Below are 6,338 nucleotides of genomic sequence, written 5' to 3' on the forward strand. Positions count from 1 at the left end.
GATATGGACTATCGATAATTTACACCTTAGGCTCTGCTTCTAACTTGGGCCCAAATTGTAAAATGGTCTTATCTATTGGCGATTTCGTTCCAATTCACATTCCAAGTAATATTCGGCATGCTAATTACATTGCCGGTTGCCAAATTGCATTATCTCTTATAGTTTCCGAGATATGGGCTATCGATAATTTACACCTTAGGCTCTGCTTCTAACTTGGGCCCAAATTGTAAAATCGTCTTATCTATTGGCGATTTCGTTCCAATTCACATTCCAAGTAATATTCGGCATGCTAATTACATTGCCGGTTGCCAAATTGCATTATCTCTTATAGTTTCAGAGATATGGACTATCGGTAATTTACACCTTAGGCTCTGCTTCTAACTTGGGCCCAAATTGTAAAATGGTCTTATCTATTGGCGATTTCGTTCCAATTCACATTCCAAGTAATATCCGGCATGCTAATTACATTGCCGGTTGCCAAATTGAATTATCTCTTATAGTTTCCGAGATATGGACTATCGATAATTTACACCTTAGGCTCTGCTTCTAACTTGGGCCCAAATTGTAAAATGGTCTTACCTATTGGCGATTTCGTTCCAATTCACATTCCAAGTAATATTCGGCATGCTAATTACATTGCCGGTTGCCAAATTGCATTATCTCTTATAGTTTCCGAGATATGGACTATCGATAATTTACACCTTAGGCTCTGCTTCTAACTTGGGCCCAAATTGTAAAATGGTCTTATCTATTGGCGATTTCGATCCAATTCACATTCCAAGTAATATTCGGCATGCTAATTACATTGCCGGTTGCCAAATTGCATTATCTCTTATAGTTTCCGAGATATGGACTATCGATAATTTACATCTTAGGCTCTGCTTCTAACTTGGGCCCAAATTGTAAAATCGTCTTATCTATTGGCGATTTCGTTCCAATTCACATTCCAAGTAATATTCGGCATGCTAATTACATTGCCGGTTGCCAAATTGCATTATCTCTTATAGTTTCCGAGATATGGACTATCGATAATTTACACCTTAGGCTCTGCTTCTAACTTGGGCCCAAATTGTAAAATGGTCTTATCTATTGGCGATTTCGTTCCAATTCACATTCCAAGTAATATCCGGCATGCTAATTACATTGCCGGTTGCCAAATTGAATTATCTCTTATAGTTTCCGAGATATGTACTATCGATAATTTACACCTTAGGCTCTGCTTCTAACTTGGGCCCAAATTGTAAAATGGTCTTATCTATTGGCGATTTCGTTCCAATTCACATTCCAAGTAATATTCGGCATGCTAATTACATTGCCGGTTGCCAAATTGCATTATCTCTTATAGTTTCCGAGATATGGACTATCGATAATTTACATCTTAGGCTCTGCTTCTAACTTGGGCCCAAATTGTAAAATGGTCTTATCTATTGGCGATTTCGTTCCAATTCACATTCCAAGTAATATTCGGCATGCTAATTACACTGCCGGTTGCCAAATTGCATTATCTCTTATAGTTTCCGAGATATGGACTATCGATAATTTACACCTTAGGCTCTGCTTCTAACTTGGGCCCAAATTGTAAAATGGTCTTATCTATTGGCGATTTCGTCCCAATTCACATTCCAAGTGATATTCGGCATGCTAATTGCATTGCCGGTTGCGAAATTGCATTATCTCTTATAGTTTCCGAGATATGGACTATCAATAATTTACACCTTAGGCTCTGCTTCTAACTTGGGCCCAAATTGTAAAATGGTCTTATCTATTGGCGATTTCGTTCCAATTCACATTCCAAGTAATATTCGGCATGCTAATTACATTGCCGGTTACCAAATTGCATTATCTCTTATAGTTTCCGAGATATGGACTATCGATAATTTACACCTTAGGCTCTGCTTCTAACTTGGGCCCAAATTGTAAAATGGTCTTATCTATTGGCGATTTCGTTCCAATTCACATTCCAAGTAATATTCGGCATGCTAATTACATTGCCGGTTGCCAAATTGCATTATCTCTTATAGTTTCCGAGATATGGACTATCGATAATTTACACCTTAGGCTCTGCTTCTAACTTGGGCCCAAATTGTAAAATGGTCTTATCTATTGGCGATTTCGTTCCAATTCACATTCCAAGTAATATTCGGCATGCTAATTACATTGCCGGTTGCCAAATTGCATTATCTCTTATAGTTTCCGAGATATGGACTATCGATAATTTACACCTTAGGCTCTGCTTCTAACTTGGGCCCAAATTGTAAAATGGTCTCATCTATTGGCGATTTCGTTCCAATTCACATTCCAAGTAATATTCGGCATGCTAATTACATTGCCGGTTGCCAAATTGCATTATCTCTTATAGTTTCCGAGATATGGACTATCGATAATTTACACCTTAGGCTCTGCTTCTAACTTGGGCCCAAATTGTAAAATGGTCTTATCTATTGGCGATTTCGTTCCAATTCACATTCCAAGTAATATTCGGCATGCTAATTACATTGCCGGTTGCCAAATTGCATTATCTCTTATAGTTTCCGAGATATGGACTATCGATAATTTACACCTTAGGCTCTGCTTCTAACTTGGGCCCAAATTGTAAAATGGTCTTATCTATTGGCGATTTCGTTCCAATTCACATTCCAAGTAATATTCGGCATGCTAATTACATTGCCGGTTGCCAAATTGCATTATCTCTTATAGTTTCCGAGATATGGACTATCGATAATTTACACCTTAGGCTCTGCTTCTAACTTGGGCCCAAATTGTAAAATGGTCTTATCTATTGGCGATTTCGTTCCAATTCACATTCCAAGTAATATTCGGCATGCTAATTACATTGCCGGTTGCCAAATTGCATTATCTATTATAGTTTCCGAGATATGGACTATCGATAATTTACACCTTAGGCTCTGCTTCTAACTTGGGCCCAAATTGTAAAATGGTCTTATCTATTGGCGTTTTCGTTCCAATTCACATTCCAAGTAATATTCGGCATGCTAATTACATTGCCGGTTGCCAAATTGCATTATCTCTTATAGTTTCCGAAATATGGACTCTCGATAATTTACACCTTAGGCTCTGCTTCTAACTTGGGCCCAAATTGTAAAATGGTCTTCTCTATTGGCGATTTCGTTCCAATTCACATTCCAAGTAATATTCGGCATGCTAATTACATTGCCGGTTGCCAAATTGCATTATCTCTTATAGTTTCCGAGATATGGACTATCGATAATTTACACCTTAGGCTCTGCTTCTAACTTGGGCCCAAATTGTAAAATGGTCTTATCTATTGGCGATTTCGTTCCAATTCACATTCCAAGTAATATTCGGCATGCTAATTACATTGCCGGTTGCCAAATTGCATTATCTCTTATAGTTTCCGAGATATGGACTATCGATAATTTACACCTTAGGCTCTGCTTCTAACTTGGGCCCAAATTGTAAAATGGTCTTCTCTATTGGCGATTTCGTTCCAATTCACATTCCAAGTAATATTCGGCATGCTAATTACATTGCCGGTTGCCAAATTGCATTATCTCTTATAGTTTCCGAAATATGGACTCTCGATAATTTACACCTTAGGCTCTGCTTCTAACTTGGGCCCAAATTGTAAAATGGTCTTCTCTATTGGCGATTTCGTTCCAATTCACATTCCAAGTAATATTCGGCATGCTAATTACATTGCCGGTTGCCAAATTGCATTATCTCTTATAGTTTCCGAGATATGGACTATCGATAATTTACACCTTAGGCTCTGCTTCTAACTTGGGCCCAAATTGTAAAATGGTCTTATCTATTGGCGATTTCGTTCCAATTCACATTCCAAGTAATATTCGGCATGCTAATTACATTGCCGGTTGCCAAATTGCATTATCTCTTATAGTTTCCGAGATATGGACTATCGATAATTTACACCTTAGGCTCTGCTTCTAACTTGGGCCCAAATTGTAAAATGGTCTTCTCTATTGGCGATTTCGTTCCAATTCACATTCCAAGTAATATTCGGCATGCTAATTACATTGCCGGTTGCCAAATTGCATTATCTCTTAGAGTTTCCGAGATATGGACTATCGATAATTTACACCTTAGGCTCTGCTTCTAACTTGGCCCAAATTGTAAAATGGCCTTCTCTATTGGCGACTTCGTTCCAATTCACATTCCAATTAATATTCGGCATGCTAATTACATTGCCGGTTGCCAAATTGCAGTATCTCTTATAGTTTCCGAGATATGGACTATCGATAATTTACACCTTAGGCTCTGCTTCTAACTTGGGCCCAAATTGTAAAATCGTCTTATCTATTGGCGATTTCGTTCCAATTCACATTCCAAGTAATATTCGGCATGCTAATTACATTGCCGGTTGCCAAATTGCATTATCTCTTATAGTTTCCGAGATATGGACTATCGGTAATTTACACCTTAGGCTCTGCTTCTAACTTGGGCCCAAATTGTAAAATTGTCTTATCTATTGGCGATTTCGTTCCAATTCACATTCCAAGTAATATCCGGCATGCTAATTACATTGCCGGTTGCCAAATTGAATTATCTCTTATAGTTTCCGAGATATGGACTATCGATAATTTACACCTTAGGCTCTGCTTCTAACTTGGGCCCAAATTGTAAAATGGTCTTATCTATTGGCGATTTCGTTCCAATTCACATTCCAAGTAATATTCGGCATGCTAATTACATTGCCGGTTGCCAAATTGCATTATCTCTTATAGTTTCCGAGATATGGACTATCGATAATTTACACCTTAGGCTCTGCTTCTAACTTGGGCCCAAATTGTAAAATGGTCTTATCTATTGGCGATTTCGTTCCAATTCACATTCCAAGTAATATTCGGCATGCTAATTACATTGCCGGTTGCCAAATTGCATTATCTCTTATAGTTTCCGAGATATGGACTATCGATAATTTACATCTTAGGCTCTGCTTCTAACTTGGGCCCAAATTGTAAAATCGTCTTATCTATTGGCGATTTCGTTCCAATTCACATTCCAAGTAATATTCGGCATGCTAATTACATTGCCGGTAGCCAAATTGCATTATCTCTTATAGTTTCCGAGATATGGACTATCGATAATTTACACCTTAGGCTCTGCTTCTAACTTGGGCCCAAATTGTAAAATGGTCTTATCTATTGGCGATTTCGTTCCAATTCACATTCCAAGTAATATTCGGCATGCTAATTACATTGCCGGTTGCCAAATTGCATTATCTCTTATAGTTTCCGAGATATGGACTATCGATAATTTACACCTTAGGCTCTGCTTCTAACTTGGGCCCAAATTGTAAAATGGTCTTATCTATTGGCGATTTCGTTCCAATTCACATTCTAAGTAATATTCGGCATGCTAATTACATTGCCGGTTGCCAAATTGCATTATCTCTTATAGTTTCCGAGATATGGACTATCGATAATTTACACCTTAGGCTCTGCTTCTAACTTGGGCCCAAATTGTAAAATGGTCTTATCTATTGGCGATTTCGTTCCAATTCACATTCCAAGTAATATTCGGCATGCTAATTACATTGCCGGTTGCCAAATTGCATTATCTCTTATAGTTTCCGAGATATGGACTATCGATAATTTACGCCTTAGGCTCTGCTTCTAACTTGGGCCCAAATTGTAAAATGGTCTTATCTATTGGCGATTTCGTTCCAATTCACATTCCAAGTAATATTCGGCATGCTAATTACATTGCCGGTTGCCAAATTGCATTATCTCTTATAGTTTCCGAGATATGGACTATCGATAATTTACACCTTAGGCTCTGCTTCTAACTTGGGCCCAAATTGTAAAATGGTCTTATCTATTGGCGATTTCGTTCCAATTCACATTCCAAGTAATATTCGGCATGCTAATTACATTGCCGGTTGCCAAATTGCATTATCTCTTATAGTTTCCGAGATATGGACTATCGATAATTTACACCTTAGGCTCTGCTTCTAACTTGGGCCCAAATTGTAAAATGGTCTTATCTATTGGCGATTTCGTTCCAATTCACATTCCAAGTAATATTCGGCATGCTAATTACATTGCCGGTTGCCAAATTGCATTATCTATTATAGTTTCCGAGATATGGACTATCGATAATTTACACCTTAGGCTCTGCTTCTAACTTGGGCCCAAATTGTAAAATGGTCTTATCTATTGGCGTTTTCGTTCCAATTCACATTCCAAGTAATATTCGGCATGCTAATTACATTGCCGGTTGCCAAATTGCATTATCTCTTATAGTTTCCGAAATATGGACTCTCGATAATTTACACCTTAGGCTCTGCTTCTAACTTGGGCCCAAATTGTAAAATGGTCTTCTCTATTGGCGATTTC

This window comes from Rhynchophorus ferrugineus, unplaced genomic scaffold, assembly GCF_030347505.1.
Source record: "Rhynchophorus ferrugineus isolate W39M unplaced genomic scaffold, kcgeb_rfMv2 rfM146, whole genome shotgun sequence".
NCBI classification, from domain to species: Eukaryota; Metazoa; Arthropoda; class Insecta; order Coleoptera; family Curculionidae; genus Rhynchophorus; species Rhynchophorus ferrugineus.